The sequence below is a fragment of the Bombina bombina genome, chromosome 5, assembly GCF_027579735.1.
Source record: "Bombina bombina isolate aBomBom1 chromosome 5, aBomBom1.pri, whole genome shotgun sequence".
NCBI classification, from domain to species: domain Eukaryota; kingdom Metazoa; phylum Chordata; class Amphibia; order Anura; family Bombinatoridae; genus Bombina; species Bombina bombina.
Genome location: NC_069503.1, coordinates 915,013,925 through 915,041,538, shown reverse-complemented (window position 1 = coordinate 915,041,538; position 27,614 = coordinate 915,013,925).

The window sequence follows — 27,614 nt, the reverse complement described above, 5'->3', positions numbered from 1 at the left end:
GGGCTAGCCAGACTTCAAGGGCATGGAAAAATGTGGTGTGGGACCAAATAAGTAAAGACATGTCTTCCCAGGGAATATATCCAAATTTATTAATGTCCAAATTTATGAGTAATGTAAAAAATGTTTATTTTACATAAAGGCCAAACTGGCAAGGGAAAAGCAGATGGCCTTGGAGCTCAGCGAGTATGCATGCCACATTTTGGAGCTGTTGGATCCCAATGTAGTACAAGAGTGGATGTACCTGGCAACTAATTTCCCAGGTATACTATTCTTTTTATTATTTTTTAAGCCTATTGCATATTGTCATGGGGCCAATACGTAAACCAAAGAGCTTCCAGGCAACATCTAGACAAGAAGACCCTTGGGACCCTTCTGCTTCTTCTCTGCTGATCAAGTTCTTACCTTTGGTGTAGGACAGAGTGGTGCCTCCTGTGTTCCCTAAGTAGAAAAGCAGCTGCCACAGTAATTCAAAACTTAAATGATTATTCTCCAAGCAGAATAACAAATATGCAAGGGAAATATTATGTCTGGGTACCTTTATGGTTGTGTTCAGTAATCTTCTACTGTTTCCTATGGTGTTCGTGAAGGCAGAAGTGCTAAAGCAACAGTTGACATGCATACATGGATGTTTTATAAATTTGAAGTGGCAAATTTGAACATATTTTGATGTGCAAACAGACCCAAATTAATAGTTGTAGCTTTGATAAATGTGGCCACATCTATAAGAACCATACTCTTCTTCTCAACTACTGCATTGTTTACCAAATTTCTAACCATCTGGAATAATATTGCCAATTTCCTGTGCAATCCCTTATTAATTTGAAAAACGTAGTATTGATTCTATGATTATTCTTTGAAATTTTGCATCCTAAATGCATAATGTACTTTATGATTTTACATTTTTTATGCCAATCATTTCTCCAATCATGCACTTTTTACTTGTGTCTACGAACACCAATATAGTGCTGTCAGGCAACCTAAAGAAGAGGATGGAAGCATGGTCTACTTAGTATCAATTGTATGGCTGGAATGGCATTTAATTTACTGTACCAAAACTTACACTTTATAATATTTTTAAGACCTAGCTGCCCAATATATTACAATGCTGCGAACTTTGTGAAATCTATATAAGCTGCATATACTGCTATAGTCAAAAAAGGTTTAGATACTTAAGTTGAGAAGTTTGGTGTATAATAAAAAATGAACATGTATTATTCATTAGTAAATAATGTATAAGATGAACCAGGAACGTTTGTCTTTTTTTTTTAATACACATCTCGCTTCTTAACTTTTTTGTTTTTTAAATCTTTTTTTGAGTATAGCAAAATAGTTTAGAGCTGTAGTTAGGAAAATCACTGTTATTAAATTATTGATAACCTCTGCTTTTTAACTGCTATTGTTTTAAATATTGAACATTAAATTATGAGCACTAGTCCAAGTAGCAGTGGTCCTCCCAAGATTGTCTTGAAAAGGCCACGGATTATCTGTAATAAACACATGGACTAGCAGACTACATCATGTGAGCCAGATTAGATCATTGAGGTCTACAGAAGATGCTGAGAGGGAGAAACAACAGCCACAAACACCATATGACACATACAGTAGATTGACTGGGAAGTACATTCCACCTTTTTCCTTGGTGGTAAGATTACAGTGAATATTGGAGTGTGATAAAGAAATACACAATAGCTTATTCTTTGTCAAGTCACCACCTTTGTGCAACCTCATTTGGTCAAATTGTGCTTTTCACAGAGGATACCTTTCCTGAAGTATCTCAGATAGATCCTGATTGGTACCTCAGTATGACTAAAAACAGAAAAGACGTCAGTATATCAGTCTGAATGGACCCACAGACCTATTTCATATATTTATCCACTGCAAAAAGAGAAGTGTATAACTTAATGGAGCTATTTTATATTTACAATCTCTTCTGGAGAAAATAACAGTAGTCATTTAGACAACCTGCTATTCCCTTATTTCCTTGTACCACTCTACCATCAAGTGTCTTAATATCCTCACAGCTTTTCCTTTCACTTATATATCTTAAGAGAGTTTTGCAGCCATTTCCAATGACCGTCCTATTCTGCATGTGTTTTGATATTCATAATAACCTGCTTTTTTCTTCTGTGTTTTCCCATATTTCTAAATCCTCATCTAAACGAGTTTGTCTTTTTCACTAGCTCTCACTCCCCCATCACTTGCCTCTCATTTTCTGTTTCAAACTACCTTTCTCTCCCTATCCCTCCCTCTATAACCTCCCAGTTTCTCCACTCTTATTTCACCTTTACAGCCTGTTTCACTTTCCCTCCCACTAATTCTTTCACTAGCCATGCATCACTCCTCCTATAAATCATCCTCTCTCTCCAATGTAACTTCTCACTTTTTGTCCCTCAGTGACTTTCCCAAACTCACTCCTTTTATTACTCATTTTACTAACTGTTTACTCCCTGATTTATTATTTTCTTCACTCACCCTCTCACTCCCCTCCCTTTGACCCATCACAACTTCTGTTTTAAACAAAACAAATTATTTTTATGTATGAAGAAACAAAAACGTGATTTGTATAATGTTGTGTTTGTAAGTTTTATGTATGTGTGTTTGTGCAGGTACTATATGTCTAATTTAAATAAAATGATGCCAGATAAACAAAAACTATTTTTAAATCATATTTAAACTGCCAGTCCCTTTTTCTTGCAAATAAACTACTTTAATAACATTTATTTAACATGCTCTTATCTAGGGCCCAATTCTTGTAAGCTCTTTGGTCTGATGAGAGTCTATAAGAAACCTCATCAGTACTACTAGGCCCCTCAGGGAATGATCTTTTACCCTGACGATCTCATTAAGGGGAGACAGAAGTACACAGGGAGAGCATGGCATATTTAAGCTTGAATATTATGCCTAATACAAATTAAATCATGCTGTTTTCAGTGCACTATAACTTAAAATTGTTATTATTTTCATAGACATAGGTTTTCCTTTCAGAGTAATTAGTGTTTTGAGTATTTTGATTAAAGCTCGCCAACTGTTAATTTGAAAGAAAAAACAGTGAGATCTGTTGTGAGAAAATGTTTACAGAATAATGCTGGGATTAAAGAGATAATTTCATATAAGACCATGGATATATAAGACCATATTTTACTCAAAAAACAACAATTATGCGTTGTATTTTGTAATTATAAGTACGAATTTCTATTTATTTTTTATACTGTACACATTTAATACAAATTATTCTTTTCACATTTCAATACACATTTTACATTTTTGGATAAGATACAATTTTTGGTTAACAATTTTTTCCTGAGTATATTTGTATGATAGTTCAATTATTCGTTTTGTATGATTTTAAATTACAATTTTCATTGAGCACCTTTGTAATGTATGCATCTCCTTCCCTTACGAAAATTCAGCACACGCCCCTTAGAAAAACACCCTGGGCAAGATTACATATGCAGTGTCGCCCGCAAAAGCCGGCGCCAACGGTTTTTACGCAATTTTGGTATCACATATACAGCGCCGCATATAAATGCGGCATGTATATTTTACCCGTCGGCCGCAATTTTTACTCCCATAAGCTAACATAGAACTGTGTCGCAAATCGTTATCACATATTTAGCGCAAGGACTTACGCAGCAAAAATTGAGATATTTGACTCCATTTTCACCTTGCCACACATAGGCAGGCGCAGCAAGCCTTGCACTGAGTATGTGAGCATCGTAACTCCTGTAACTGCCTAAAAATATTAACTAACACCTAACACATGCGCAATATCTATCTACCTGTCAGCAGCAATGCCCCACAGCAATAACTAAGAAAGTATATTAACCCCTAATCTGCCATTAACCCACATCGGAACTAATAATAAAAGTATTAACCTCTAAACTGACAACCCCCCACAACGCAATAAGTCTTATAAAACTATTAACCCCTAATCTGCCATTCACCCACAACGCAATAAACCTAATAAAACTATTAAGCCCTAATCCGCCAAACCCACACAACGCAAAAATGCTAATAAATATATTAACCCCTAAACCGCCAAACCTCACAATGCAAATAATCACTAAGCCCCCTTACCTAACACCCCCTAAATTAACTCCATTACATAAATTAAAATAATACTACATTGCAATTAAACAACAATATTAAACAAATTAAAACATTACTTCAGAAACCGTCCACCGCTTGGAAGAAGACTTCTCCGCCGGACTTCAGGAACCGTGAGTACCTATCTGGGGGTTAGAGTTAGACCTTTTTTTAAAAAAAAAAAAAATTATTTTTTAGATTAGGGATTTTGGGCAATCTTAAAATAATTGAATGCCCTTTTAAGGGCAGTAAAAGAGCTGACTGACCTTTTAAGGACAATGACCATAAAAAATGCCCATTTAGGGACAATGAGTAGTTTAGGATTTTTTTTTTTTTGTTTCAAAAGAGCTTTATTGGTAAAAATTTAGGTTCACAATATTCACATAGAAGTATATACATACAAAGAAAAACAAATGGAACATGGTAATGTAAACTTGTGATTGGACCTTTAAAAAGCTCTCTTTTTTTCTTCATTTTTCCTTTTCTTTTGCTTTTTAATCAATTTTTATACTTTACACATAGACTCTTATCATCAGAATCCATGGTCTTTATGGTTTAAGTATCCAACAATGCAGTCATGATGGCCAAGTATGATAAAGTCTAAAGAAAAGAAAGTCAGAGGGAAAGGGGTAGAGAGGGAAAGAGAGAGGGAAAAGAGGGAAAGAAAGAAAATAAAAATTTCATTCTCATTCCCCCCCCCTCCTCCATTTATATAGTGCCTTTCCAGGTTGCCAAGAACAATTTGTGCGTATCTAATTTGTCTATTTTAAGATAGTGGTATCTCTCTAGTACAATAAGTTCTGTGACCTGACTCCTCCACTCCTCCACAGATGGAACTTCCTGGGTTTTCCATCTTTTAGGGATAAGTTTTTTTGCCCCAGTGATCATAATCAATAAGAGAGCCTGTCTAGCTGGGTCTTTAATTTTAGGTAATGAGCAAAATAGAATGCTCTCTATGCTATTTGGTATATGAGTATTCAGTAGGTTTGAGATTACAGAAAATATGGCAGCCCAAAATCCATCCAGTTTAGGGCATGACCACCAGATGTGTGATAAAGAGCCCTCTCCACCACATCCCCTCCAGCAAGTGCTGCTAAGGGAAGGAAACATTTTATGGAGCCTGGTAGGGGTGAGGTACCATCGACTCATAAGCTTGAAGTGTATTTCCTGTATGTTGGCGGACACCGAAGAGCGTTTTGTAAGTTCAAAGGCCCTTATCCATGAGTCTTGCTCAATGCCCTGAGATAACTCTCTATTCCATGCAAAAGTGTAGGACGGTAGCGTCTTTTGGTTGTCAGAGGAGGTTATGCTTTATAAAAGGGAGATAAGGTGTCTTGGTGTGTTTGGAAGGACACAAAGTCCTTCAAAGGGATTAAGTCCGCGGCCCATCTCATTCCTGTATTTGTGATGAGAGATAAAGTGGAGCAGTTGATTAAAATTGAGCCACGAGGAGAATATTTCTCTGTGTGTCTCGGCTAGTTGGGTCTGTGTTTTAATAATATTGTTTTCCCTAAGGAACTGCATAGAGCCCACTCTCAAGTTATAAGGTTGTTTAATTCTACTGCCTAGTCTGCAATATGGGAGATCCATATTCTCAATTATCGGAGTGAGAGGTGAATATCTTGACGAAATGTGGGTGCTTGTCGCCAGAATTTGTCCCATTCTGATAGTGTTTCTGCTGTTATTAAATATTTGTGTAAATTTTTTGGCCTGTGTGCTGTGGGGGTCCACACCAGTGTACCCACGTTATTTAGAGAAAATATTTGTCTATCTAAGTGCAGCCAAGCCTTGCTTGTATCATTGTGGGACCACTCTACAACTCTCTGCAAGAAAATTGCTCTCCTATAGACAGATAGATTTGGTAAACCCAGACCCCCTTTATCCCTAGGCATATACATTGTTTTCTTAGGAACCCTGGGTCTGGTGTTAGCCCATATGTAGCTTTCTATTGTGGATTGTATTTGTTTGAGATACCTATCCTGTAAAGGAATTGGCAGCGCCTGAAGTATATAAAGAATCCTAGGTAGGATATTCATCTTAAATACTCCTATCCTCCCCAGCCATGAAATGGGTTTGTTCTTCCAGCTAGACAGGTCTCTGGTGATATCATTTTTTAAAGGGATATAGTTGTGTTTGAATAAGTCCTGTACATTTGGTGTTAGTTGTATCCCTAAGTATTTAATTTTGTGGTGTGCTATTGGTATATGATGATTTATATTCAAATGGTGTATGTGCTGTGGGTCAGTATTAATATTCATGAGTTCTGATTTGTTTATGTTGAGGAGGAAATTAGATACCATACTGTATGAGTCCAATTCTTTCAGTAGTTCTGGGATTGAAGTTTCGGCTTTGGATAAGGTGAAGAGGATATCATCCGCGTACAAAGCTTGCTTGCATTCCAGGTCCCCAACCCTAATTCCTGTAATTTTATCATTTAACCTAATTTTATGTGCAAGAAATAGCAAATAAAAGGAGTGAAAGTGGGCAACCCTGTCTCGTCCTGTTACTAATATAGAATGTATCGGAGAGAGTTCCATTTACGCGGACCCTCGCGTTTGGGGCAGAGTAAAGTGCCATTGACATATTTAAGAAGGCTTTGGGGATTCCCATCTCTCTCATGGCTCTCTGTAGGAAGGGCCAGCCTACCCTATCAAAGGCCTTATCCGCATCTGTTGCAAGTAAGACCATAGGAGTTCCAGTAACTTTCGCGTGGTTTATCAATTGTATAACTTTTGTGATATTATCTCTCGCTTCCCTCCCCAGAATGAACCCCACCTGATCCTTGTCTATTAGGTCTGGAAGAAATTTATTTAATCTATTTTCTAGGATTTTGGCCAGGATTTTCATATCAGTATTAATTAAGGAAATAGGTCTGAAATTTCTCGGGCTAGTGGCTGGTCTACCGGGTTTGGGTAGAACGGTAATATGGGCTTCCAATAGGGTTCTGGTTATAATAGGGTCCTCTCTAAGGTTATTAAATAATTGAAACATGTGCGGAGATAAAACTCCTTCGCATTTTTTAAAGTAGATGGATGAAAGTCCATCTGGGCCTGGGCTTTTGCCAGAAGGGATGTCCTTGATCGCTTGTTGGAGTTCTTCTATGGTTATAGGGGTAGATAGGGAATCAGCTGTTTGTGTATCTATAGTTGAGAGTTGAAGGTCTCTGAAATATTGATTTAAGTCATCCTCTATTGTGGGGTTATCCTGTGGAGTCTTTTCCCTTAAATTGTAAAGTCTGTTGTAATATTTACGGAAAGTGTCAGCAATCATGGGGCTATCTTTCGCTATATGACCATCTGATGTGACTAGAGAATGTACATAGGTACTTAATTGTTTCCGTTTTAAGCTTCTGGCTAGAATTTTTCCTGGTTTGTTTCCCCCTTCAAAGTAATATTGCTTAAGAAACAGTGCCTTACGTTGATGGATTTTAATCAAATGTTGCCTAAGCAAAAATCTGTTGTCTGTGAGATCAGACAGTATTTGTTTGTTAGATGGATTTTGTTTGTGGGCTGTTTCTAGTGATCTAATTGTTTGTAAAAGATTGGTGTGTTTTTCCCTGGAAATTCTATTTAGTTGGGATTTATGTTTTATAAATATGCCTCTAACTACAGTTTTGTGGGCTTCCCATTCCAGTTGCCTGGAGGAGGATGTTTGTGAATTTAGTAAGAAGTACTCGGCTATACTTTTTTGAACTAAATCCAGAAACATTGGGTCATTGAGTAGTGTATCTTCTAGTCTCCATACTCTGTGTGCTATCGGAACGTCAGGCCAAAGTATGCTACATGTTACAGGGGTATGATCAGACCAAGTAATGGAACCGATGTTACAATCGCCTGTTATGGATAGGCCTTGCGAATCAGTATATATATGGTTCATCCTAGTGTAGCAGTTATGAGGGTTGGAGTAAAAGGTGTAGTCCCTATCTAGCGGGTGTAGTGTCCTCCACGTATCATGTAATATGAGGGTTTGAAGTATGTTTTTGATTACTCTTAGTTTCCTGTTTGTTATGCATGAAGTACCCTTTGAGGAGTCCAGATGGGGTTCTAAGGATAGATTAAAGTCTCCCGCTAGAAATACCACGCCCTGAGAGTGATCAAGAATCAAATTAGCTATCTTTTTGAAAAAAACAATATGTGTCTGGTTTGGAGCGTATATGTTGATAAGTGTAATTTGGTGTCCATATATTAGACCCTTCAATAAGATATATCTGCCTTCTGGGTCCCTTTCAGTTTGAAGTATTTTTATGGGTAAAGATCTGTGAAATACAATGCCGACTCCCGCCTTTTTATTAGGCCCGGAGGCGAAAAAGGCAGAGGGGTATTGTGTATTGTACCACTTGGGTTCCCTTCCTCTCTGAAAATGAGTTTCTTGAAACATAAGAATATGACTATTAAGTTTATTCAAATCTCGGAAAGCTATAGAGCATTTGCCAGGGTTATTTAACCCTTTAGCATTAATTGTGGTCATTCGTATTGTGTGATCTTGGAATTTACTGGTCTTAGTTTGCATTTTGGAGAGAGGAGAGAAAAAAAAAAAGGAAGAAGAAGGAGGGGTAGAGATAAAGGTGGAAAAAGAGTAGAGAAGTAGTGCACCGAAATAGAAGAATAAAGGTAGTGGTAAAGGTTCAAAAGAACCCAGATGGGATCTCAGAAGTGGACTGTGATGGATATATATTGTACAGTAGTTATAGATACAGTATAACAATCTTTTGGGCCGCAGTGAGTTTGAGAAAAGAAAAAAACTTTATATTAAGCTTCTGTGGCCAGAACAACAAACACAACAAATGCAACAATTGGGGTGAGTACACCCATGTTAGACAAACAAAAGAAAATAACTTGATGAGATAAAATTTATGAACCCAGCATGATAGGGGGGGAGGGTAGGTAGAAGATGGGAGAGGTGAGGAGAGGGATGGGAAGTTAGGGGAAAAACCTACAAGGTCAGAGGGAGGGGAGAGGGATGAAAAAGGGAACCATGGTAGGGAGGATGAGGGGGAGGTAAGAGGAGGCCGAAGAGGAGGGAGAAAGAAGAGAGGAGTAGGAGAGGAAGAGGGAGAAGTAAATGAAGACAAATTTGAGGGGTAAAAGAGGGTACAGCTAAATGAGCTATAGATGAAAAAGGTGGAGATAATAGGAGGTAAGTTAGGCGCTGAAAGATATACCCTCTAAAGTATGTTAACAGCCAAGTGGGTTGAGGAATCTCGTTTGAAATACAACATGAATTACAAATTATAGACTTCAACTGAACAATATGCTCCCTTCGTACCTATGTAAGCCTGTTATGCATATTATATTAACCAAGGTAATAGTGGGAGGGATGTGGATGGAGGGGTAGGAGGGAGGGGAGGGAAAAATAAGAGAGGTAGGAGGGGCGGACTATCAGTAGGGAACACAGGAAGGGAAAACAAAGGGGGGGGGACAATTATGTAAAATGTAGTCGAACATGACAATAGAGCTTATATTTACTAGCAATTTTATATACAAGGTGTAGGAAGTAGCATCGGAACAATATGTTTAACCATTTGGAGTTTTTGCTGGTACAGTGAATCATTGTTACTCTCCAATGATGGAGTTATACAAAACTGTCCCATGGTTCAGTTCGCCTGTGATAACATAGTAATGTTCTGTGAGGTAAACTCTTTATTTATACCCTTATGGTAGAAAAGTATAACTGGGGGAAGAAATCCAATAAAGATTGGTTTTCCTGTAACAAACATTTTATCAGTATCTAACAAAACTGATCCCAACTCGTTTTATCAATGGTAATGCTTAGCTAAACATTTTGGGAGGATGGGAGGGAAGGGAGGGATAAATAGGAGAGGTAGGAGGGGTGGGCAATTGGTAGGTGGCATGAGGGGGAAAAGGAAGGGGGGGGGACAAATGTATATAATTTAGTCGAACATGACAATAGTGCTTATATCTACTGATAGGTTTATATACACAGTGTATGCTAAAGTATCAGAGCAAAATATTTAACCATTTGGAGTTTTTGTTATTACTTTAAGTCTGTGTTACTCTCCAGTGATGGGGTTATATAAAAATGTCCTGTGATTTAGTTCACCTGTAATAACCTAGCAACCAGCTGTGAGGGAAACCTTTTGCTCATGCCCCCATAGAAGAGAAGTGTGGATGGGGGAATAGGACCAGTCCAGACCAATTCTCCTATAACAAACATTTTGGTATTATCTAACAAAACCTTCCCCCAGCCAATTTAACAAAGGGAATACTTATCTAAACATCTCAGGTGGAATTGTCCATGGATACAGCAGACCTAGCTGTCTCCACTCTTGACGGTTGATGTAGGGCTTGGTCAGCATTCTCCGGCAAAGCTATGTCCCTGAAGAAAGAGTGAGGGTCCGTTCCTGGCCTGTATATGACCGCTTTATTATTGTGGTTAACAATGGAATCTCCAACGGTATTGAACTTTGTTCTTTCGGAGATGAGATGTTATATGAGAGAGATCTCGCCTCTTTTGCAGTGTGACCGGCGACAGGTCTGTGAAAATTTGAATTTCTTCCCCTGCGTGTGTGATAGGGTATTTGGCTCTAGCGCCTTTAAGGATTTCCTCCTTATCCTTAAAACATAGGAATTTAACTATTATGTCTCTGGGAGGAGCCTTCGGGGGTGGTTTGGGCCTGAGTGCCCTATGGTCTCTTTCAATGGGAATTTCTTTCGCTGTGGGGGCCTCCTTGATTACCCTAAAAAGGGCCTGTAGAAATCCCTCTATCGCTGGGGGATGCACTGTTTCAGATATACCCCTAAATCTGAGGTTGTGCATCTGCAACGATTGTCCAAGTCTTCCACTTTATCTGTTAAATAAAAGACTTGTTCTGATTGACTCCGTATATCTTCTGTATTGAGCTTTAAATTTTCATTGATGGACCCTTGTTGTTCTTCTATCTTCTTGACTCTATGGTCCAGAGCACTCAGGTCTTTTCTAAGATCTCCAAACAATTCTCTCATCTCTTGTAATACCCCCTGTATATCTTCTTTAGAAGAAAGGTGTTGCAGATCATTTTTGGTGATGTAAGATGATTGTAATGCTTCAGCTTGTGCCCCCTTAGCTGTTGTGGCAGTTTGATTATTAGCCATAATGTCACCAGGAATTGTTGTCTTAGGTTCAATTGGTTTTAAGAAATGGCTGAGTGGATTGGAGGAATCAGACTTCCCTGATTTATTTTGCCTCTTGCAAGGCATTACCTAAAGTATAGGCACCGTGGAGAAATAAAAATATGTATCTGCTTAGTTCTGTTGTCAGTTTTCTTCATAGGATCCTTTCAACACAAATAGGAGAATAGCTCAGTGACCCCTCTACGACTGTCCTTTATAATAGTCCCAAAAGTGTCACAGTTACTGGAAAGTGGCTTTAGCACAAGTGTGTTAGAAACTTTTTATTTATGCCATGTAGCGTGGTATTAGACCCACGTGTACACTGTGCCTGATTTGCATATGGCTCAGACTTTCTAAGGCCTCTAGGGTCTGTCTTGTCTCAGCTTCTCCCTCAGGTGTTAAATTATGTTTTCCCAGCTGACCGCAAATCAAGGAGAGTGCCACCGGTAATTGGGTAAGGTATAACGCTTGTTTCCCCCTTTCTGGAGACCGGGTGTGAGGGTATACTGTCGCAGGGTAATAGCGTGATTTTCACGCTATGCACAATCTCCTAGCTAAGCCTCCTCCGCTGTCAGCCCCTGTCTGCTCCAAACAACCTCACTGATCTTACCGGTCAGAGGTCCGGGGGGGGGGGGGGGCACTGAGATGTGTCGGCGATGGTTTTCAGCAGCCTCCTTGAAGTGAGCGTCTCTCCTGAGTTAGGCGTGGCAGTGTCTCTGTGATCTTGCCGGGTCAAAGTAGTTATAGGATGTTGTGTCTGGAGCTCTCCTTGTTATGTCCCCTGGTTTGGGTAAGGGATGGAAGGGATAATGCTGGGTTTTAGATAATATTGCCTACATGGGGTATTGGAGCCCTCTCAATGTGCAGCCATTTCCCTGCTTGGCCAGACTCCGCCCCCTTTTATTGAGTTTAGGATTTTTTAGTGTTAGGTTTTTTATTTTGGGGGTTTGGTGGGTGGGGGGTTTTACTGTTAGAGGTGGACTTAGTATTTTTTTAAGGAAAAGAGCTGTTTAATTTAGGGCAATACCCTACAAAAGGCCCTTTTAAGGGCTATTGGTAGTTTAGTATTAGATTAGGAGGTGTTTTTATTTTGGGGGAGCTTTTTATTTTCATAGGGATTAGGTATAATTTTTTTATTTTTGATAATTTTGTTTATTATTTTCTGTAATTATAGACTTTTTTATTTTCTGTAATTTTAGCTTAATGTAAACTTAGTTTTTTATGTTTAAAGTAATGTTAGTTTTTTTATTTTAATTGTAATTTATTGTTATTTTAATTTATGTAATGGGGTTAATTTAGGGGGTGTTAGGTTAGGGGGCTTAGAGATTAGTTATTTGTGTTGTGGGGTTTGGCGGTTTAGGGGTTAATAGATTTATTAGCAGTATTGCATTGTGTGGGTTTGGCGGATTAGGAGTTAATAGTTTTATTAGGTAGTTTGCGTTGTTGGGGTTGGCGGATTTAGGGGTTAATACTTTTATAAGGTAGATTGCAATGTATGTGAATGGCGGATTAGGGGTTAATAGTTTAATTAGGCTAATTGCGTTGTGGGAGGCTGTCGGTTTAGTGGTTTATACATTTATTATTAGTTGCGATGTGGGTTTGATGGTGGATATAGGGGTTTTTACCTGTCGGGTTTATTTTTGGGAGCGGCTTAGACTTTTACTGGAGATTTGATATGTTTTTTTATTTTCTTAGCCTCCGGCAGTTTCTAAAGTGCCATAAGTCACTGGCGACTCCAAAAATTTGTATTTACACTCATTTCTAGACATTGCTAGTTTATCCGACTTACAGCACTTTATGTACTGACGGCGAGGTTTATTGGAAACCCCGATGTGCATGGTGAAATTATGGGCAGCGTGCGTTTCAGCACTTGCGCCGAAGCCTGCGCCATATATGTAATCTCACCCCTGTTTTCAGGGTAAAAAGTAGCTTTATAGAATTCCACCAGGGAAATAGAAGTACTGGTGAACATTCTTAAAAAATCACACCAGCCCAGCGAGCTTTATGGAATTGGGCCAAAGTTTATTAGAGAATCAGCCCCTAGGGTGTAAATGAATTTTATTTGATGCATTCATTTTTCCACTACTGTAATCTTCTTTTTTTTTAATCTGAAACTATTTACATGATGTGGGAGGTTTTCAAGTTCATTGATCAGTAATACAAATGCATTAGAATGTCTAAGAGGATTAAAGACAAAACCATCCAAGTTTCCATAAAACATTTTCATTTGGCATTTTAAATGAATTTGAATAGGGCGGGCCAAGTTAAGATAAAAAATACAAGCATTATGGGGTACACATATTTCTCTTGCTCTTGTGTTATCCATAACAAGGATCTGCTCCATAATGGGACCAAGAGTGACTATGTGGCCCAGGAAGATTGTGGCAGGGGTGGAACATAGGAAGAGTATTTTTCAGCTTATAGTGTACAGCCTTTTTTCAGACTAATGTCTCTCTTATGGGTTTCATTAGATGGGTACCACGAGGCTCAAAAGTACAATTTAAATCTCCTCATCCTTAATCTTTGAGTCTGCTGAGTATGGTTGGGTATAAATTGCAGTGGACAGAGATTTGAAAGACATCAATTTTCTATTGGACTTTTGCACCACAATGCATTGAGCCAGCCTTTTCTATAGCACATGCATATTTTTTTTTACCTCAAGTTAAAGGTAAATGGTAAATGTGTATGTGTTGGTTGGTAACTTGAAAAACAAAAGTAATTTTAGCATGTTACTTCCCTCAAATATGTGAGTATATATATTTTTTTAAAATATATATAATTTATATCAGGTTGCTTGTAGATATAACATTAAACACATATACACTACATATACATTAGGTTCACACACACATGGTTTGACCCTTTTCCTTCCCACCCCCTTGTCATATAACTTATTTCAACAATTCTCCAACAACTCACCCTTTTTTCTTTTCTAACACTTTGTTGACAATTTATTAACCCTTAATTAAACCTAATTTCCTATAGTATTTTTAGGTATATTAGAAAAAGCAGTAAGTGCAAATGTTACTATCAGGATTTCAAAAACAGTAAAACAGAAAGTTGTATTTTGGATAATTATAAGCATGCTACACAAAAAGTTTGTGGGACCAGATAATATTTATCCAAGATTTTTAACTGAAATTTTCATCTGTGCTAGCTACCACATTAGCTGATCTATTTAATCAATCTATTAACAGGAATTGTTCTATATGTACCACCTTTCCATTACAATGGTAGTAGGGAAGACTCTGGCATCTACCAGCATGTCAGTTTAATTAAATTAAAGGAAACGCTTTTAACGGAAATAATTATGACTTACATACAGCCAAACAAATTAGAGGACAGTAAACAGCTCAGTTTTCAAACAGCAATATCAGTTAAGACTAATCAAATTAACTTCTTTGACTATAGAACTAAAAAGATAGACTAGGGTGGAGAGGTAAATGCAGTTTATATAGATTTCATCAAAGCATTTGACACTGTCCAAAACAACAAACAAATTAATCAACTATTTGCCTTGGACTCAAACATTGTAATGTTAGTAGAAGGCATTCAGCGGAGGGGAAGATACTAGTGGTGTTCCTCTGGGGTTGATGTTCCAATAAGGGTGGATCCAATGAGAAGTGATAAAAAACACAAAAAATAGACAAATAACAGGCATTTAAAGTTCAATATTACAAAGTACAAAATTGTGCATTTAGAAAAATACAAAGGTTAACAACATACTTAAATACACTTTCCTCACTGTTATAATAGAGAAACATGACTTGGGAATAATTATTTTGGATGATTTGAAATGTGTTAAGTAGTGTAGTATTGTAGTAACTTGTAGAAGAATGCTTTGTTGTATAGGTAGAGGTATTTGCTGCTAAAATAGTAAGGCTCTTATGCCACTTTACAGATCACTAGTTAGGACGCATCTTTCTTGAGTATTGCATTCAATTCTGGAGACCATATCTCAAAGAAGGTTACACAAAAACTATAATCTGTTCAAAGGAGAACTACTAAAATGTTTATGATTGTGGTTATGTCACCAGGTGCCAGAAACCTGTAAGTTCTGGGTTGCTGTGCTGCAAAGGGCTTAAGGGAGCTGGAATGAGGGGGTAAGTATGCAAACCCCTCAATCTCAGCTCCCTTAATTCCTAGAAAACCCCCAATCATTTAAAACAGCAGATGGGGTGGGGGGTTTGGGTAAAAAGTTAAAGCACAATCTTTTAAAAATTAAAAAAACAAACACACACATTTTGTATCAAGGGTCTTTACCAACTCATCAAAAAAAGGCCTAGAGATACCCAAGAACCCTAGGTTGAAAGCACTGAATCTCATCTTTAAAAGCCTGCCCATATATAGCTTTAAATAGCCATATATTATATATGTTGTAGTAGTGATCACCTGGTGTGCAAATCAAAGTTATATACCCAAAGGTTTTTTTTTTTTTTTTGTAGAGGATAGACACACACACACACACACACACTGTTGTTTACAGTTTTGTTTATTTATTTTTTTTGTTTATTTAAATTTTAATACAACTATGAATTTTTCACACTTACATATCATAATATATATATAAAAAATAAGGTTAAAGTGAATCTGTATGTGTATATTTATATAAACTTGTGTGGATTTCTCAATACAAAATGACCTACAGTAGGACTTAAAGGTGAGCAGCACATAAAACTGTGAGATTTTCCCAGTGCATCAGGGTCACCTGGGACCACTCATAACTTCCAGTACTTGCAATCCCCTCTCCATCTGATCTGCGTGAAGCAAGAGGGAGAGAGCAGAACTAAAAACCTCTTCTACTCCACTGCTCTGCTGCTTACACGTGGTATAAGAATGAGATTGTAGGACGTAGTGGAAGAGATCTCTAATGTGTAACTATATGGCCAAAATTATGTGGACACTCCTAATTAGTGATTTCAGGTGTTTCAGCCACACCCATTTCTATCAGGTGCATAAAGTCCAGCACATGGCCATAAAATCTCCATAGACAAACATTAATGCCCATAGTTTTGTAATGGGAGAATGGGATGTCCAACAATCAAATTTACATACACATACAGTATACATAAATTTGCTTTGGTTTTATTTTCATTATAATAAATTCAAACTAAAGTCCTTTAGTTTCACGTATTTTGTCACAAAAAATGTATTCTGCTGCACACGACAATGATCAGCAGTTACAGGGTTCAAGAAAATATGAGCTGACTTATAGGGCCTACAATTCTTATCTGCCATCAAAATCTATGTTTCTTTGGTAACTTTAAACCAGTTAGTTATAAAATGTAAAATGAGCATGCTACTAGCAATTTGAAGTTTTGAACAGGGGGCACTACAGAAGTAAAACAAGCATAAACATTCTTCTGTTAATTTAACATAGGAATGGTTGTACTAACTCTAACAGTAGCACCATTTATTATCTGGGCAGGTCTGTCGCCCAGCTGTGTTACTGGGTTGTATTCAGTGTTATCTATGATCAGTTGAAAACGTAATTAATACTTTAATACTTAGTTTCACATTTTGGATACTAGCACTATCAATGAATATAGCATTTAAACAATATACCATATAGCAAAATATAATTCAATGGTCACTAATCTGAAATCAACTAAACAAAAATAAAGCAGTAATTTTAGTCTGAGTATTATTTCTTAGTATTCTTGCAGCAGCAGTTCATTGAAAAATCTCTGGGAAATAACGTATAATTTTTAGCGAGTAAAAGAAACCAATTTTATCACTATTCTATATATATTTAATTGCAATATTTTTTGGCAAGTGATAATATTTTCACTGCGAATTACATTTGATTGAGCTTGTGTGATTATTATGCAAATTAGGGCATTAATTTCATTTTAATAGATGTCACTCTTACAAAATGCAGTGCTCTATTAAACATCTAAATTTGTATATCCAATAAACATACTGTAGGTAATTAAATGTGTTTTCCATTAACACAGGGTAAATTATTTCATATTTACTTAGCTAGTATCAATCCTAGATTGTGTTTGTGAGGATCTCTAGAGGATTGTGGCTGTGGTAAAATAGATGCATACTGAATTGGGGCAGAGATTTATGAAATCATAAAATTAATACATTCATAAAGTATAATGATTAAATTATATTCTGCTAAGTAAAAATAAGAATTTTGTCCACAGCCTACCTTCCACTATTGGTAGTTTATCACATTATGGTCTAGATAACAAGTGGCGCGATATATTTCTTTTTCGCAATCACAAAAACTCCGCTAGTGTTAAGCTTTTTGTGCTAGTCGGGTTGTGATCGTATTACAAGTTTTAAGTTTTTTTCTTTGTTCTAAATTTCATACCAAAGGTGAGTAATGCACTAGTTGTAATACTATTGCTTTCATAGAACGAGTGACAAAGCTATTATAAGATTTGTAAGTGATGAAGGTCAGTTTTCTGTAAAGGGGATGTATTAATAAATCATGGGGATGGGGAGCGAAAGAGACAAATAACCTTATAATTGCTTAAACAGGACTATTTGTGATTTAGAAATTATATTTTAGGATCTCTTGGACACTTTATATTTTATATGAATGATATATTAATATATTTGAAATAACATTAGCGCCTTAAGCAGGTAAGGTGTGTGTCCCCATGGCTCAGAGATCATTGTCATATGCCGCTGAAAAGTGTACCTTTAAACTAAAGAAATCAGATTTTTGAGGTAAAATTCCATGTATATTTATATAATAAATGTATAATTAAAGCAATCATCAACTAGCAAACTGACATTTGAAATGTTTCATATGGTTTGAAAATTATGATAGAAAATTCATTAAAATTCTTCAATTACAAATCTAAACAAGACAGACAGAACCATTTCACTTTCTAAAAAGACATTTTACAACTGAGCCCAATAGTACAGCTCTCTGTCTCCAATCTTCCTTATGTTAGTTGATGCTTTTGACAAGCAAATGGCTTTATTCTTTCCCAAGGAAAATCATTAGATGAACCATTTCACCCAACTGGATACTATTCAATGAAACTTTCTCCTGCTGAGATAAATTATACAATTTCAGACAAAGAGATTAGGAACTACTGCTACAGATCCCAATATGCAGAGCTGCTAAGGTGAGTAAGAATGATCAGCAAAAAGAAATAAAAGTAGATATCTTTTTTGTAAACTACTGCAATTCAGTGGAGCTAATATTCAGTTAATATGGTAGAAAGTCTGTGGCTTACATACAAAAGTCATTTTTCTTATAGCAGTTCTTGGGAAAAAAGGGCTTCCAAAATGATGGATTTATTTGGAATGGAATTATTGCAGTAGTTCCCCAGTTAATAGACTTAGATCCTAGTAGAATGTAGAGGCAGATAAGAAATTCCAACCCATATCACACAGTGAGTAACAACAAAGTCTGGACCAAAACAGCAGCAGTCTGGAGAGCGTACTAGCAGCAGTAGCAACAGGTAATCATAAATTGCTGAGTTTGCACAAAATAAACTCAGATGCAATAAACTAGCAATGAGTGACAAAACATGAATTGTTTATATATTAGATAGCAATAAAATAAAGGCAGAAAGGGCCATACTGAATATTCCTAATAGATTGGAGGAAGCATTAACATTTGATGATCCTGAGAAAGAATTGTTATAATATCTGTTGACTAACTTTTTAATATTTACTTAGACCATTTTTAAGATTAAATTACGAATTCAAGAAATTACTAGAGATGGGAATTTGTTTTATTAAAAAATAGACATTCGTAACAAGAAATGGATGTTCATTTAATTTTGACAAAACGAACATCGAATTAATGCACCAATGAAAATGAAAGAAACCAAATAAATACTGACAGGAGGCTTAGAGCGGTCGACTCCCAGGACCTACACTAAAGTTAGTGCAGGTCCAGGGAGATGAGTGTGTTAAAGGGACATAATACTCATATGCTAAATCACTTGAAACTGATGCAGTATAACTGTAAAAAGCTGACAGGAAAATATCACCTGAGCATCTCTATGTAAAAAAGGAAGATATTTTACCTCACAATTTCCTCAGCTCACCAGAGTAAGTTCTGTTTAAAAAGTTATCTTTCAGTTACTGTCTAGCTGAAGGTAAAAAAAAAATGAAGAAATAAACTGCAGCCAATCAGAATTAGCAGTGCTGAGGTCATGAACTCTTTTACTGTGATCTTGTGAGATTTCACTTAACTCTCATGAGATTTCATAGTAAACGTCCTTAAACTGAATAGGGAAATAACATGAGTGTGCACGAAGCTCACTCCCTTGCCTGTCCCGGGACAGACATACTGATTTGCTGCTTAAAGTCCTTTACAATGGGGTTTGAATACTTTTGAGGTAAAATGTCTTTCTTTTTTACATAGAGATGTTCCGGTGATATTTTCTAGTCGGCTTTTTACAACTATGCTGCATTACTTTCAAGTCTTTCAACATTTGGGTATCATGGCCCTTGAAGCCTGCTGTTAGCACGGCCGGGGCTCTAACAAGAAAAGGGTCAGGATTGCGTGCTCTCCTGCATGCATAAGGTAAGTATTAACTGCTACAGGTGAACTTTTTAGCTTTTAATATTTACATTCAAATTAATGGAAACAAATGAAAAGGAATGTAAATGTTTACCTAAAATTCAGTATTCGTTTAGTTAAAAAAATAAATAGAATACTGAATAGTGCTGCCAGCTAATGTTTGGGGAACCTAATTTCCCAGAATATTTGTTACAAAAATTTAATCGAAATGAAAATTTCTTGGCTGCACAAGACTGGAAATTACTTTTTAGGCATAAAGATGTTAACATTCATCTTGATAGTGAATATATTCTTAGCTGTGTCAGAATTTGTAACAGAAAGTACTTGCTTTATTAGATATCTAAAAATTTTACAAATATGATCTTCACATTGAATAAATTAAATTTAGTTTTATTAGATATAAAGAAATACCCAAAGAAGAACATTACAGTCTTTTTTTTAATTTTTTTTAAATGTATAAAAATTGATGGCTAGATTTACAAATGGAGCATTATAACACTCCTGTTTGTTCTTTAACTGCACTAAAAGTAAGCTTTTTGCATGCATAAAGGGGTCGATCCGATATAAAGCGTTGCCCGCAAAAGCCGGCGACGCCAATATTTGCGCGGATTTGGTATCACATATACGGCGTAACCTAGAAGTTACGCCCGTATATTTCTGCCGTCGCCCGCAGTTTTTTGGGCCATAGGCAGGTATACCAAACCCGCGCAGTTTGGTATCCAATATGCAGCGTAAGGACTTACGTGGCGAAAATGGAGAAAACTTACTCCATTTTCACCTCGCCACAAAAAGCAGCCGTAAGAAGCCTTACGCTGACTATTGGAGCCCCGTAACTCCCTAAACTAACTAGAAAATAAACCTAACACCTAACGCATGCGCAATGTCTATCTCCCTGTCAACCGCGATCTGCTAAAATAAACCTAACACCTAACGCATGCGCAATGTCTATCTCCCTGTCAACCGCGATCCCCCCCCCCCCGAAATCCCTAATAAAGTTATTACCCCCTAAACCGCCGCTCACGGACCCCGCCGCCATCTACATAAACTAACCCCCTACTGTGATCCTCTAAAACCGCCGCCATCTACCTTATCTATCCCCTAATCTGACCCCTTACACCGCCGCCACCTATATAAAAATTATTAACCCCTAATGTAAGCCCCTTACACCGCCGCCATCTCTATTAAAATGATTAACCCCTAATTTAATCTACCTACCCCGCCGCCAGCTATATTATCTATATTAACCCTAAGTATATTATAGTTAATATAGGTATTACATTATATATATTAACTATATTAACCCTAATTATATTAGGGTTAATATAGTTAATATAGTTACTATAGTATTTATATTAACTATATTAACTCTATCTAACCCTAACTAAATTTATATTAAATTAATCTAATTCATTTATAAACTAAAATATTCCTATTTAAATCTAAATACTTACCTATAAAATAAACCCTAAGATAGCTACAATATAATTAATAATTACATTGTAGCTATGTTAGGGTTAATATTTATTTTACAGGTAAATAGTTAATTATTTTAACTAGGTATAATAGATATTAAATAGTTATTAACTATTTAATATCTACCTAGTTAAAATAATTACCCAATTACCTGTAAAATAAATCCTAACCTAAGTTACAAATACACCTACACTATCAATAAATTTAATAAACTACTAACATCTATCTAAAAATACAATTAAATTAACTAAACTAAATTACAAAAAAAAACAAACACTAAATTACAAAAAATAAAAAAAAGATTACAAGATATTTAAGCTAATTACACCTATTCTAAGCCCCCTAATAAAATAATAAACCCCCAAAATAAAAAAAATTCCCTGCCCTATTCTAAATTTAACAAATTTCAAAGCTCTTTACCTTACCAGCCCTTAAAAGGGCCTTTTGTGGGGCATGCCCCAAAGAATTCAGCTCTTTTGCATACAACAAATACAATACCCCCCCCCCCCCATTACAACCCACCACCCACATACCCCTATTCTAAACCCACCCAAACCCCCCTTAAAAAAGCCTAACACTACCCCCCTGAAGATCTCCCTACCTTGTCTTCACCACACCGGGCCGAACTCCTGATCCGATCCGGGCGATGTCTTCCTCCAAGCGGCAAAGAAGAATTCTTCCTCCGGCGACGTCTTCCTCCAAGCGGCAAAGAAGAATTCTTCCTCCGGCGACGTCTTCCTCCAAGCGGCAGCAAAGTCTTCATTCTTCCGGCGGCATCTTCAATCTTCTTTCTTCGCTCCGCCGCCGCGGAGCATCCATCCCGGCCGACTGCTGAACTTGGAATGAGGTACCTTTAAATGACGTCATCCAAGATGGCGTCCGCCGAATTCCGATTGGCTGATAGGATTCTATCAGCCAATCGGAATTAAGTTAAAAAAATCTGATTGGCTGATTGAATCAGCCAATCAGATTCAAGTTCAATCCGATTGGCTGATCCAATCAGCCAATCAGATTGAGCTCGCATTCTATTGGCTGATCGGAACAGCCAATAGAATGCGAGCTCAATCTGATTGGCTGATTGGATCAGCCAGTCGGATTGAACTTGAATCTGATTGGCTGATTCAATCAGCCAATCAGATTTTTTTAACTTAATTCCGATTGGCTGATAGAATCCTATCAGCCAATCGGAATTCGGCGGACGCCATCTTGGATGACGTCATTTAAAGGTACCTCATTCCAAGTTCAGCAGTCGGCCGGGATGGATGCTCCGCGGCGGCGGAGCGAAGAAAGAAGATTGAAGATGCCGCCGGAAGAATGAAGACTTTGCTGCCGCTTGGAGGAAGACGTCGCCGGAGGAAGAATTCTTCTTTGCCGCTTGGAGGAAGACGTCGCCGGAGGAAGAATTCTTCTTTGCCGCTTGGAGGAAGACATCGCCCGGATCGGATCAGGAGTTCGGCCCGGTGTGGTGAAGACAAGGTAGGGAGATCTTCAGGGGGGTAGTGTTAGGCTTTTTTAAGGGGGGTTTGGGTGGGTTTAGAATAGGGGTATGTGGGTGGTGGGTTGTAATGGGGGGGGGGTATTGTATTTGTTGTATGCAAAAGAGCTGAATTCTTTGGGGCATGCCCCACAAAAGGCCCTTTTAAGGGCTGGTAAGGTAAAGAGCTTTGAAATTTGTTAAATTTAGAATAGGGCAGGGAATTTTTTTTATTTTGGGGGTTTATTATTTTATTAGGGGGCTTAGAATAGGTGTAATTAGCTTAAATATCTTGTAATCTTTTTTTTATTTTTTGTAATTTAGTGTTTGTTTTTTTTTGTAATTTAGTTTAGTTAATTTAATTGTATTTTTAGATAGATGTTAGTAGTTTATTAAATTTATTGATAGTGTAGGTGTATTTGTAACTTAGGTTAGGATTTATTTTACAGGTAATTGGGTAATTATTTTAACTAGGTAGATATTAAATAGTTAATAACTATTTAATAGCTATTATACCTAGTTAAAATAATTAACTATTTACCTGTAAAATAAATATTAACCCTAACATAGCTACAATGTAATTATTAATTATATTGTAGCTATCTTATGGTTTATTTTATAGGTAAGTATTTATATTTAAATAGGAATATTTTAGTTTATAAATGAATTAGATTAATTTAATATAAATTTAGTTAGGGTTAGATAGAGTTAATATAGTTAATATAAATACAATAGTAACTATATTAACTATATTAACCCTAATATAATTAGGGTTAATATAGTTAATATATATAATGTAATACCTATATTAACTATAATATACTTAGGGTTAATATAGATAATATAGCTGGCGGCAGGGTAGGTAGATTAAATTAGGGGTTAATAATTTTAATAGAGATGGCGGCAGTGTAAGGGGCTTACATTAGGGGTTAATAATTTTAATATAGATGGCGGCGGTGTTAAGGGCTCACTTTAGGGGGTTATAGATATAATATAGCTGGCGGCGGGGTACGGGAGCGGCGGTTTAGGGGTTAATAACTTTATTAGGTTGCGGCGGGGTAAAGGAGCGGCGGTTTAGGGGTTAATAGCTTTTTTATTGTTAGGATAGTGAGGGGGGATAGCGGATAGAGGGTTAGACAGTGCGGGCTATGTTAGGGAGGCGTGTTAGACAGTGCGGGCTATGTTAGGGAGGCGTGTTAGACAGTGCGGGCTATGTTAGGGAGGCGTGTTAGACAGTGCGGGTGTTTTAGACTTTAGTCAGGTTTTATAGGCGCCGGCAGTTTCTAACGTGGCGCAAGTCACTGGCGACGCCAGAAATTTGTACTTGCGCAGATTTCTGGACATCGCTGGTTTGTGAGACTTACGGCACGTTAGCTTCTGACGGCGACCTATATGGGATGGCTCGAGTTGCGAGCTGAAACTGCGGGCGACGCCGGTCTCCTCGCTTGCGCCGCAAACTGCGATCGATATCGGATCGCGCCCAAAGTTGTGCTCGTTATATGAGTTAAAACTAAACTGTTCTCACTCATGCACTTACCTGACAAGCTCAAAAAGCTTAACTTAGAATATTGCGTGCAATTACCTATTCCCCTTAGAGGTCAATGAAGACCTCATATATTTGAGCACTTATAAATTTATGTGCAATATTTAAAAAAAATATTTTTTATCAGATAATGTTATTATGATTGTAACTGTACTTTTCAATGTATTCTTTATGTGTTTCGTGACACTTCTTTGTTTTGCGAAACAGTTAACCAGAGCACTGAGGGCACTGTAATCATTCTAGTGTAAATTGCGATTGCACTCAAGCATTTACTTTCAAATTTTAATACGAGCAGAAAGCTTGACACGTGGAAACACCCGTGATATACCCCTTATTGCTCCCATGTAACTGCTTGCGCTCCACTCTTCATCTGGCCCTTTTTGAGGAAACATGAAAAATTACAACAATTTTAGTAGTACATAGAAATAAATAACAATAAAATATAACTTACTACCAGTTACTCTATCAGCATATTAAATACATTTATATAATGTCTCCATCTTTAAGCTACAAATGTGGAATATGCATAAGTAGGCCATATTGTATTTAAACTTCCTTTTTCTCAAGTCTATCATCTGAAATAGAGGGAAAGGGGTTTATATTGCTGCTGCAGATGTAAAAGAAATTATCAGTGGAACTTTTTGTAAAAAAGGGATATCACATTTTAACAAATTGAGGGACTGATTATGCAGAGGACAAATACTCATCCCATATAAATTTAGTCATCATCCATTTGTTTTATTATTGAATAATGGTATTTCTCTAATGACAATGGGAAGTTGACATTTTGAACTCATTCTTTCTGATCAGGAGCTGTGTTGTTTCCATAATTGAGGTATTAGTTGTTTGGGCTAAAAGAAGCTACTCCCAGATGGCTATAGAATAAGTCACTGAGCTGTTGTTCCTTCATGGCAGACGGCTTCACTTTCTGTAAGTATTTGTATTATGAACAAATGTAAAATAACATTTAACGCTACCCCTTTAAAACCCACTAAAAATGCCACCTAAGCGGTAGGAAACTTACAATAATGTTAAAAATACATAAAAATGCACAAATAAAAAAGATAAAACTCTATAAGCTATAAGAAAGGAGTACTGTTCCAAACAAATGTCCTTATATCCGTGAAACAGAAGGGTGAGAACAGGGTGACCCCCAATCTTTCTATGATGCAGAACCTCCTGAAGTATGACCAGTATGTTTGTGATCCAGCGTGTATGCTGCTCCTCTAACAGAATGTTCCAGGTGGCATTCCAAGTAAACTGAAGAAAAAAGACAAAACAAGAGAAGCACAACACCGGATCTCTGTGCAAAGTTAAAACACCTTTAATAAAGCCCCTAATATAAGGCAGCTACTCACAATATAGCAAATAAGTCAGACGTCAGATAGCCTTGTGTCGGTCTCACTCAGAGTGATGTGTAGCGGTAGAAGGCAATGTGAATCCAGATTTTCCTTTGGTCAGTAAAATACTGAAATTACAACTGTCCTTCATTCAGCATTTGTAATGCGGGAAAGTACAAACAATTACCTGTTGAAAGGAGAGGTAACCCTCGGCTGCACAGTGCCCTGTATCAGTCTCCAGGAACGGAAGCCTCACTGGGACCTATTTCCTTCCTCGTACTTTTCATTCCGTTAACAAGGGAACTTTATCACTCTTGATAAAGTTCCATCATTAACGGAACGAAATGTACGCTTAGTTGTTAGTTCGCATAGGATGAAATAGGTCCCAGTGAGGCTTCCGTACCTGGAGACTGATACAGGGCGTGGTGCAGCTGAGGGTTACCTCTTCTTTCAACAGGTAATTGTTTGTACTTTCCCGCATTACAAATGCTGTATGAAGGACGGTTGGGATTTCAGTCTTTTACTGACCAAAGGAAAATCTGGATTTACATTGCCTTCTGTTTCTTTGGATCGTATGTGTTTTGTTTAAAAAGTAGTCTGTCAGGTCTTGAGCATTAAAGGCAGATGGAGGGGGTGGTACAGGTGAATAGAGGACAGAGTTGAAAGTAGAGAAGAGTAATTTAAGTAGAGAAGAGTCATTTAGGGTTTGAGGAGTGAGTAGACCTAAAAGTAAAGAAATAGGTTTGTTTGGCTAAATGAAGGGCAGATGGGTAAGAAGAAGAATAAACTTAAAGGTTCAGATCGAGATTGCCTGCAGGCACGCTCAGCAGTTCGGGAGCATTTTTGCAGGTAGCGCATTCGCTGAGAGTGCCAGGGCTGTAATTGATGACACAGGGTTTTACGTAGCTGGGGAGGAGAGAGAGTGTCTAGTGTAGAGAAAAGAATATTGTTATAGTGGGCACAAGTGTTATCAATAGGGAAGTCCCCAAGAATTAGAGCAGGTATATTTGGAGAGAGAAAGTGTGGAAGCCAGGTGGCAAAGTTGTCAAGGAATTGGGAGTTTGGTCCAGGAGTGCAATAGATGACTGCTACTCTGAGGGAGAGGGGGGAGAACAGGTGAATGCAGGGAACTTCAAAGAAGACAAAGGAGAGAGATGGGAGTGGAGGCAAGTACTGATAGGAGCAGGAGGGGGAGATCAAGATTCCAGCACAACCACCATGTCTCTCACCTAGCCTCGGGGTATGGCTAAAGTAGAGACCACTGTGTATGAGAGCAGTCATAAGAAGCAAGCCATGTTTCAGTAATTTCTAGAAGGTCAAAAGCATTGGAAACAAACAGATTGTGAATGGTTGTAAGTTTGTTGCAGACAGAGCAAGTGTTCCAGAGAGCCCAAGAAAAGAAAGGGGATTATTGCTGTGGGTTAATGGAGATGAGATTGTTAGCGCTACATGACCTAGAGTTTTTATTGTGGGAGATTGAGCGAGAGTGTGAAAGTGTGGTGGTTGCTGCAGGGCCAGATTTAGGAGAGATGTCACCAGCAGCAAGAAGTAGTAGGAGTGTGAGTGAAAGAAGGTGAGAGTGAGACATGTAGGAGCGGGTATAAGATAGTTAGATGGGGAAGTATTTCTAAGGAGACATAATAGTTCATGTTCAAATTAGCCAATAGGATTTCAGTAGCTCTCATCCTATTGGCTGTTTTAGTATTAGGTATTTTTTTTATTTTTGGGGGTGCTTTTTTTCAGGTTAGGGTTTGGGCAATTTGAAAAAGAGCTAAATGCCCTTTTAAGGGCAATGAAAAAGAGCTGAATGCCCTTTTAAGGCAATGCCCATACAAATGCCCCTTTAGGGGCAATGGGTACCTTAGGTTTTTTTAAGTGTTTGCTATGTGGGGGATGGTGGTTTTTATTTTGGGGGGTTGGTTGGGTGGTGGGTTTTACTGTTAGGGGGAGCTGTTTAACGTAGGGCAATGCCCTACAAAAGGCCCTTTTAAGGGCTATTGGTAGTTTATTGTAGGCTAGGGGGTGTTATTTTTATAGGGCTATTAGATTAGGTGTAATTGTTGTTATTTGTGATAATTTTGTT